Raw genomic sequence first — 10,452 nt, 5'->3', positions numbered from 1 at the left:
AGTTACCGCCTGTGGCTGGTCTGTACTGGGTTGAGCTGTCAGTCATCTCTCATGCAGCTGATGCTCAGAAGAGGATCGTTGCGGGGATGCGGATGCTGCTGGGCGGCGACCAAAGGCGGGAACTGCGTTCTGGAGGCGCGCATGCGTGGTGGTGGGCGTGGCTGGGCCCCCGCTGTTGCCTAGCAACCAAAGTGCTGTATGGCAGCTGGGGAGACGCGCATGCGCGTCTTTTACGAGGCTCGCCGCTGTTGCCTAGCAACCATAGCGCGACACGCGTCTCGGCAACCGCGCATGCGCGGCGGCGCGGTTTACGGTGCCCCTGCTGTTGTCTAGCAACCAAAACGCTGTACGGCAGCTGGGGAGGCGCGCATGCGCGGTGCGCCTTTTACGAGGCTCGCCGCTGTTACCTAGCAACCATAGCGCGACACGCGTCTCGGCAACCGCGCATGCGCGGCGTCGCGGTTTACGGCGCCCCTGCTGTTACCTGGCAACCAAAACGCTTTACAGCAGCTGGGGAGGCGCGCATGCGCGCTGCACTTTTTAAGGCGGTCGCCGCTGTTGCCTAGCAACCATAGCGCGACACGACGTCTCGACAACCGCGCATGCGCGGCGGCGCGGTTTACGGCGCTCCTGCTGTTGCCTGGCAACCAAAACGCTTTACGGCAGCTGGGGAGGCGCGCATGCGCGCTGCACTTTTTAAGGGGGGTCGCCGCTGTTGCCTAGCAACCATAGCGCGACACGACGTCTCGACAACCGCGCATGCGCGGCGGCGCGGTTTACGGCGCTCCTGCTGTTGCCTGGCAACCAAAACGCTTTACGGCAGCTGGGGAGGCGCGCATGCGCGCTGCACTTTTTAAGGCGGTCGCCGCTGTTGCCTAGCAACCATAGCGCGACACGACGTCTCGACAACCGCGCATGCGCGGCGGCGCGGTTTACGGCGCTCCTGCTGTTGCCTGGCAACCAAAACGCTTTACAGCAGCTGGGGAGGCGCGCATGCGCGCTGCACTTTTTAAGGCGGTCGCCGCTGTTGCCTAGCAACCATAGCGCGACACGACGTCTCGACAACCGCGCATGCGCGGCGGCGCGGTTTACGGCGCCCCTGCTGTTACCTGGCAACCAAAACGCTTTACGGCAGCTGGGGAGGCGCGCATGCGCGCTGCACTTTTTAAGGGGGTCGCCGCTGTTGCCTAGCAACCATAGCGCGACACGACGTCTCGGCAACCGCGCATGCGCGGCGGCACGCTTTACGGCGCTGCTGCTGTTGCCTGGCAACCAAAACGCGGCACTGGCGTTCGGGAGCCGCGCATGCGCGGTGGCGGCGCGTTTCGCCAGCGCTCTCTTCCGCCGCCTATTGACCAAAGTTCGGTACTGCAGCTGGGAGCCGTGCGTGCGCGCTGGCGCGCCGCGCCAAGCCCTGGCAGTTGCCACCCTGCGACCAATGTTCGGTACTGCAGCTCGGAGGCTGCGAGTGCGCGGGGCTGCCCCTGTCCTGCACATGCCGTCCGATGGTAACGGCAATGCGGCACTGGCGGGAGGTGCCGCCGCGCTCGTTGCTTCCTCCCGGTAAGGAAACGCCGCTGCCGCCCCAGGCGCGCGGTGTCGCCGGGCGCTCGGCGCGCAAAGCGCGGAACCGCAGCGCCGGGGCCGCCCCTGGGCACGCGCGTCCCGCCGTCCGCTCGCTGCTGCTGCCGCCTCGTGGCCGAAGCGCGGAACTGCAGCGCCGGCACGGCACAGGTGCGCAGCAGCAGCGCCGCCGCCGCCTCCGCTGCTGCCGCCTTGTGGCCAAAGCGCGGTACTGCAGCCCGGCGGTCGCGCGCCGGCTCCCGCCCCTCCGGCGCATGCGCGGTCCCCGGGAGCCGCGTGGCGGTGCGCAGGGTGCGGGTCTCGGCGGCAGCGGGCGAGCGCCGGGACCGCGGGTGAGGCGAGCGATCTCCTCCGGCGGGGGCGAGGGCGCGGGCGGGGGGTGCCTCCTGCCCGCTGGCCGCCCGGGGCTGCCGGGCCGGGAAGCTGCGAAGCGGCCGCCGCGGCAGGCTCCCGGTCCGCCGGAGGCGAGCCGGGCCAGGGCAGCGCCGGGGAGTTCCCCGAGAGCCGCCGGTAGAAGGGAAGAGGGGACGGAGCCGCGCAACCCCCAAGCGCGGCCAGCAGGCGCCTCCCCGAGTCGCCAGAGCTCCCCCGGCCCCGCTCGGCCCGTGCGGCTGCCCCCAGCTCCAGCCCCTCCCCTGAAGCCTGTGCTGTGGCCGCAGGCAGCCCCCGAGCCCTGTCGTGAGGGCAGCAAGCTGGCCCTCAGTGCATCTCCAGAAGCCTCTGCAGAAGGAGGGGCTCTGGCCAGGGCGATCTGCGGTAATGAGTCGATGCTTCTCTTTCGCAGAGGCTGCGCTGAGGGCATGGTTGTCTCTTCCTCCCTTGGGGATGCCCTTGAGTGCAGCAGCCTCAGGCTTGCGTGGGCTGTCTCTGCCTGGCCTCCCTCTCGGCGCGGCGCGGGCACGGGAGCACAAAGGGACAGGCGGGGCACTTACCGGCTGTGGGCAGGAGCTGCTGCGGCTGAAGCTGGAGAGGCCAGAAAAAGGTAGAGAGGAAGAAATGGAAGGCCGGCCGGCCGGCAGCTGCCTCCCGCTGCAGGCAAGAGAGAGCCTGCCTCTCCGCGTGTGGAAGGATCCCTCCTCGTAGTCCGCAGCAGGTCAGACTGCCGAGGTGCACTGCAGGGTCCGTATGCAGCACCGACGGTGCCGTACGGCCACGTAGTGTGCGAGCGAGCGAGGCTCTGTGCCTAGGAAGCCTCGTCTTGCAAGACCTGTGAGACACGTGTTCTCCTAGGGGGAGGAGGACAGCCGTGCAGCCGGAGTTACAGCAGAGGAGGGGAGCGGGAGAGGAGCAGAAAGAAGCGTCTGAACTGGCCAATTCTCCTGGCAGCGCCAAGAACAAGAGCTGTGGTGAGCCTCGGGGCCCTGTCTCTCTCCCCTCTTCTGCGTTCCGGTCCCTCCCTGGCCCTCCCCGGCCCCCTCTCTTTCCCACACCACTGCCTTTTTTTTTTTTTTTTTTTTTTTTTTTTTCCTCCTTTCCTCCCTTGTACCTCTGATACTGAAAAGCCGGTCGAAGAAACTCTCTAAGGCTCGTTTTGGAGTTTTAGAAAGCAGGCATTCTTCATTGCAGCGCTGGATGCACGGGGGATAGTTCCACCTAGCGTGCGTGCCACAGGTTTAGCAGACCCAGGTTCTATAGAAGAACTAATTGCATATTAATCAGATTAGTATACGTATACATAAAAATGATGGCAACCGATTATCACAGTACTGCCTACATCCAATCATGCGCAATGAAGGATCCGTTTGAGACGAAGGGCTGCTTTTGCGACCACCGGCCCATTTGAAGTTCTTGCTGGCTGTCCTTGAAGTCTTTATTCTTGTCCTTGTTCTTTGATCTTGAAGCTTAACGCAGTTTCAATCGCACGTGGTCAGTTTCAGCATTCTTCTCATCTAGTGCACAGGAACATCTAGTCCTAAGAGCAAAGAACTGCAAAACTTACGAGTACCTACCTCTGCTAGTTAACTGCTTGGCTATACTTTTGTCTACTGTTTCAATCATTGTGTTAGTGTAAGATTTCTAATAATTATTTACCAAATCTCACTTTTACAGTCACCTAGCAGCAAACCAGTTTCCACGGCTGGTACAAAACATTAAAACCATCCAAATATTTAGACGTGCCATACAGAATGTATGGACATATGCTATCGGAGGTGTCCCAGGGGCAGGGGGAGCGTCGGGGGCGGGGTGGGGCCGAGCCCCAGAGCGGACTCGCTGGCAGGACTCGTTAGGCACGCGACTGGCTGAACGAACACTGGCCGTCCGTCCCCGTTGCCCTCCGGGCTGCGTTTGCGCTCCCTTTGCACGGGGCGAGGGGCCGTGAGGGAGCCCAGGGGAGGAGGAGGTGAGGCGCTGGGGGGGTCGGGCCATGCCCCCCCTGTTCCTGCTGGGCTCCAGCTGTTGCAAATATTCTGGTAAAGAAATCAAAATTTCATCACGTAGAAGAGTTAGGTTTGATTAAGAAGTAAAATTGTGAAGCATAACGTATAGGATTGTTAAGTCTGAAACGTAGCCGTAGAAACTTTAGGAACTGCGTTAGGTGCGACTATCGGAACCTTAATATTGTTAAAGTTGGAAATAGCGAACCCTAGAACCCTCACCAGGAAGTTACTGGTTTTCCTACGTTCTGTTTCAAGAAACTAAGGAAACCGTCGTGGACACCGGTTTGCTGCTTGGAGACCCCCTTACCCTTCCCATCTTGATTTGAGTATCGAAGATTCCGGTCAGTAGCGCTAAGTGTAACTGACCAATGATTGTTTTTAAATAAGAATATTGATAAGGTTATATAATCAAAGGACCAGTCCTTATAAAGGTTAAATTTAAGAACGAGCACAGTATGCATTTTTATGGAAAGAGCTTATGTAACAATGACCTGACAGAAAAAGTCCGTAAAAACTGATGGATTTTGATACTAGGTGGGACGCGCCTCTGGAGGAGCGATCCCCCGTGTCCCCAGCGCTGCGATAAACGAAGTGCCTGCTTCTTAACTTCACGTTGGCGTTAAGGAGTTTTATTCTGGATTTCGGTAACGGTTTTGGCGACCCAGATGGGACCTTGCGAGTGAGACTGGACGAGATCGAGTGTTGATCGAACTCCGGCCGGCACCGAGGTATTCTCGGGGAGAACCATCACCCTCGACTCGCAAAGCTCCTCGCAGCGTTCCCTGGAAAAAAAGATAAGGTGCTGCTTCTTTGGAATTTGTTTGGAAAGCCTGCCCCTGAGGCGCGGCGAAAGCTTCGCAGGGTTGGGGGCTCGGAGGGTACCCGTTTGCACTGGAAGCCTAGGTGTCCGCCCGTAAGTCATAAGCGAAAGTTATTGCTGGGTTGGACTTTGTGTATTATTTGGGACAACTGTCATTTGCATTTGTTTGGTATTATTTGGTATTTGAATGTATGTAAGTATCATGGCATTAGCAAAGTTGTTTAAGAATGAGAGCGCAGGAAATATAACTGCTGATGAAAAGGTACCAAAAACATCACCGTTGGGATGTTTATTGGCACATTGGGGTGAATTGCAGGAAAAATGGGAAACAAACAGAACTTTGAGTTATAATACTATATCGCAGTTACTGTTGTTTTGTAGGTGAGAGAGTAAATGGAATAAAGTGCCATAGGTCGATTTGTTCTTTTTAAGTGAACGTATCTGACGGGGACCGGAGGGGAGTCTCCCAGCAGAACCTCTGGTTACAGCTAAACTGGGAGAACAGAAAATTGAATTTGAATTGACACTAGAGTCACCTTTTCAGTTTTAGATACCTTGGAGGGAGAGTTAAGTTTTGAAGAAATTGGTGGTGTTGGTGCAACAAGTGAACGAGAAACTAGACCCGTCTTTAAATCTTGAACAATGAAATTAGGAAAGCAACGGGTCACTCAGCAGTTCTTGTACGTGCCAAATTCTCCTAAGCTCCGGTTAAGGAGAGATCTACTGGAGAACTTAAGAGGCAGAAATTAAATTAAAAACTGGAGAGGTTAAAATTTTAATTCCAGAAACTAAACGTATCGAAGCAGTGGCTTTGTTGTTACAGGATGGTTAGCGAAAGCCGAAGATTATACCGGTCAAAGTATAACGCTGTAATTCCAATCGTCTGGACTGGGAAGTTCCCGGTAAATCCAAAAAGCAGAACCTGTGAGAACTGATTTAAAGCCAGGATCGAATCCGGTAAGAATTCAACAATACCCCCTAAAACCGGAAAGTCGGAAAGGGTTAGTATTGATAAGACAAAAATTTTTAAGACGTAAATTGTTAATAGAACGTGAATCCAAATATAACACCCCGACCTTGCCTGTTAAAAGGCTAACGAAAAAGATTATAGATTAGTTCCTCAGAGCAATAAATCAAATAGTACAAGGTATTCATCCGGTAGTAGCAAATCCTTATACTTTGTTAACAACCCTGACAGAGAAACGAGAATGGTTCACAGTGTTAGACTGAAAAGATGCCTTTTTCTGTATTCCCTTGGATGCCAATAGTCAAGAGCTTTTTGCTTTTGAATGGGAAAAGCCTGAGACTGGGAGAAAAACACACTATACGTGGACAGTCTTGCCTCAAGGCTTTAAGAACAGTCTTACCATTTTTGGAAATCCATTGGCACAAGAATGAGAGATTTGGAAGAAAGAAAATAATCAAGAAATCTTGTTGAAATATAGGGATGATCTGTTAATTGTAGCTGAGGTGGAAGAACAATGCACAAAGTTAACTATTAACTTTTTGAACTTTTTGGGAATCGGTGGATATCGAGTGTCAAAAGAAAAAAGCCAAAGAACCCGGAAAGAAGAAACTTATTTGAGTTTTAAAATCCTAAAAGGACAGAGACAATTAGGAGCTGAGAGAAAAGAGGCAATCTGTCATCTCCCCGAACCTAAGACCAAAAAAAATTAATGACGAGCATTTCCGGGAATGGTTGAGTGGTGTCACCTGTAGATTATCAATTGCGGCTTGCTGGTCCGACCTTTATACGAGCAGCTCAAAACCTCAAGCGATGGATTGGACTGATGCCGAGAAAGCCACTTTCAAAGAATCGAAACAGGCTGTAACGGGGGTGCCAGCCCTAGGCCTGCCAGATCTCACAAAGACATTTGAACTTTTTACTCGTGAAAGAAGAGGTATAGCTCTGGGTATCCCGGCCCAATATTTAGGGCCAAGTGGGCGAGCTGTGGCCTACTTCTCGAAGCGATGAGATCACGTGAGTCTGGGATGCTCTGGTCGTCTGAGAGCCGTCGCTGCAACTGTGCTACTGATCCAGGAAGCTCGTAAGTTCACCTGAGGACAAAGGATTACTGTGTGTTTCCCATATGATAACTGTTGTGCTAAAACAGAAAGGGGGGCCTTGGTTATCCCCTAGCAGAATGCTGAAATACCAAGTGGTGTTGCCGGAACAAGATGATGTTTACTTAAAAACTCGTACCACCGTTAACCCTGTTGCGTTTTCAACAACCGATCGAGTTAAAGGAGAACTGGAACGCGACTGCTTGCAGACAATCGAAAGAGTTTACTCCTGCCGACCGGATCTCTGAGATGTGCCACTAGAAGTAACAGATTGGGAACTATATACCGACGGAAGCTGTTTCATCTGTGAAGGAAAACGTTTATCGAGATAGACAATAACTACCGAGGAGGTAATTGCGTGGCGAACTTTGCCTTCGATGATATCTGCCCAAAAGGCTGAATTGATAGCTCTCACTCGAGCTCTGGAACTAAGTCAAGGAAAGCGAGTCAACATTTGGACAGACTCAAAGTATGCTTTCGGAGTAGTACGTGCACATGGAGCGATAACGGAGAGAAAGAGGACTCTTATCTGCACAAGGAGCCGCCATTCAGCATGCAGAACAGATACTGAAATTGTCAGAAGCCGTTCAAAAACCAACAGCAGCCACGATAACGCACTGTAAAGCACATCAGTTGGGTAAGACTGTTCCTAACGCAGGTAACCGACTGGCTGATAAAGCTGCTAAAGAGGCTGCAGAAAAAGGCATCCTAGCACTAGTTCCAGAGAAAAGTATAAAATTGCCTAAAGAAACTCGAAATTAGAACGAAAAAGACGAAGAATTAATTGTTAGATTGCAGGCTAACAAAATGAAACAGGACAGGCTGTAACACCGACAGGTCAAATAACAGTCCCGCCCACAATAATAAGAGAAACTGCCCGAGCTGAACATACCAAAGTATATTGGGGAACAGAAGGTAAAACATGACAAAGATTGTTTAAACGATTATAAGCGGATGTGAAATGTACGTATAAAACGATCCCCAAATCAGTAATAAGATTATCTTTGGAATTATTAAATAAGGAAATTTTTTAGGGGAATATTAGCAAATTGATTTTATAGAATTGCCTTGAAAAGAAGGATATATCCTAGTTTTAGCTGATATCTTCACTGGGTGGCCCGAGGCCTTCCCTTGTCGTACCAACAAAGCGAGAGAAGTAGTCAAAGTCTTGCTCAAAGAGATAATACCAAAATATGGGGTGCCCGTAAGAATGTCACCTGACAATGGCCCTCATTTTATAGCAAAGATTATGAGACAAGTTGAGCAAAGTATTATCTAGAGGTTGAGACTATCACACCCCATATGGACCACAAGCAAGCGGCGGGGGGGGGGGAAGAATGAATGAACTATACCCTTAAGCAACAGTTGAGTAAAATTTGTCAGGAAACCTCACTCACGTGGGTTAAAGCCTTACCGACGGCTCTATTAAGAATCAGAGTATAGCCAGAAGAGAAAGAAAATTTAAGTCATTATGCAATGTTATATGAAAGACCGTATCAAGAGTCCTATGTTCTGCGTACCTTGAGTGCCTTTGGAGATATGTTTTTAAAAGGTGTTATGATTTCTTTAAGCAATTCTTTTCAAGAACTTCGTCAGTATGTCTCCGCAGCTGGACCCTTAGAATTGGACGTAGCAGCGCATCCCTTCCGACCCGGAGATGGAATATATATAAAATCGCTGAGAAGCGGCAAGGACCATATCGAGTCATTTTAACAACACTTACAGCAGTAAAGGTCTGGGAGAAGAACCTTGGCTTCATTATTCAAGAATAAAGAAAGCACCAACAGGAAATTGGAAGTCTAAAGAAACTGGCCCTTTGAAACTGAAAACCTCCTAAGTAAGTTTCACCTTATCTATTTGGGAAAACAATTGTGTAAAGTTTATAATATTGGGGTTGCTATTAGGAGTATTGCCAAGGGCAGTCATCTTTTTGTGTGTTACAGGGTTTAAGTATTTTTTTCGAGGGGTTCTAAATGTAAGGTAAACAAAATGAAACAATTATTGTCTGAGCTATTAATCTTGATATTCACCGTTCTTGTAACTTTGATTAAAAAAAATAAAATCTAGTTTTGCAATTGATTCAAAGTTTTGTAAAGACACAAAATTTAACCTCGGTAACAGCCTGCCTTCCGATTCCAAAGTCAGATGAAAATCTAGTTCCGTGGAGAATACTGACATTGAATTTAACCAAAACTTGAGAAAAGACGTAGAACGATGAGAATCATTTTAGCAAATTAAACTGGATGGATTTAAAAGGCAATTATTTTTTTCAATTTGAAAGAAGGAATTATAGCATTTTGAATAATAACATTACCAAACCATCCACCTCACGGACGAAAAGAATTAATTTATCGCCCTCAGGGAGAAACTTGTACAAACACCCCTTGGGGCTGTCAGTTGCCAAAACCGTAGAGACAAGTGCAAAAAGGAGCTTGGGATCCTATTTAAAATCTAAAACGATGTTTAGAATTTACTGGAGTTCCAGGATCCTTGTTAGATCCACCCAGAGTCAGGACCATCTATGGAAATTTAGATCGGTTTAGACAAACGGAGAAAAATCACACATCCTGAACAGAACGGTATGAAAGTTTATGCTTCCAACTCCTCTGACCCCCAAATCCAAAGACTTTCTCTAGTAGCTAAAGCTCTAAGATGGGGGATGTATTTGTAGAAAGTATAATAACATTTTAAATGATCCTGTGTCCCTTCTTAATAATGGAAAAAAATTAGCTTGGAATTGACTGTATTAAAGGACAGGTGAAAAGTTTAGGGTTAACTGTTTGGGTGAATAGTGATGATACATGATCCACTCACCTTTTCACGAAGGACAAAAGCAAATAATGGACTTTAGACTTAATAACTCTATCCTCTCTCTGGAAGAAATCTCCCTTGTGGCCTCGATGGTGGACCTGGGTAAATCGAAAAGAAGATACCTGGCAATTGCCAAGTCTTAGAAGGAAAATAAGATGGGTATTAAAATCTGTATTTTTACCCCAGTTAACAACTCTTCAAAATAAGATGACTCTTGACACCTTTCATTCCATAAACGAAGCGCCTGCTTCTTAACTTCCCATGGGTGTTCAGGAGTTTGATTGCGGCTTTCGGTCCCACAGCTGCGGGCCGGGGCTGGAGGAGCCCCAGGTGCGGGCAGTGAGGCTGATGGCGACGGCCCCTCCCTGGAAAGGGGGGGGGCTGCCGGGGGAGGGGCCGCGGCGGGGCCGGTGGGAGCCCAGGCAGGAGCGGAGCAGTGGCCGGGCTGCGGCTGCCCCTCGGGAGAAGGTGAGCGGGGCCAGGCGCCCCTCGGACTGCGAACGTCCCAGGCGGGGGTGGCCCGGGGGAGGTGGGGGCCGCCCGTGCTGAGGCCGGGGGGGGGGGGGGCTGGGGCCTCACAGGGGGGCTGGGAGCACGTCGGGCCGAGGGGGGGGGGGGGGGGGCGCGGGCCCCGTGGCGGGGCTGCGCAATCGCCCGGCGGGTCCCGGGGAAAACCCCGAGGAGGACGGCGGGGTCCGTGTCGGACGCACGGAGCGGCAGCGGGGGGGGGGGGGGGGGGGGGGCCGCGCCGTGGCGGAGCGGCGGCGGCGGGCGCTGCCCCGAGCCGGCAGCCGG

Source organism: Aquila chrysaetos, chromosome 25, assembly GCF_900496995.4.
Source record: "Aquila chrysaetos chrysaetos chromosome 25, bAquChr1.4, whole genome shotgun sequence".
Classification (NCBI taxonomy): Eukaryota; Metazoa; Chordata; class Aves; order Accipitriformes; family Accipitridae; genus Aquila; species Aquila chrysaetos.
The sequence above is the reverse complement of the archived record's forward strand: the minus strand, read 5'-3'. Positions refer to the sequence as shown.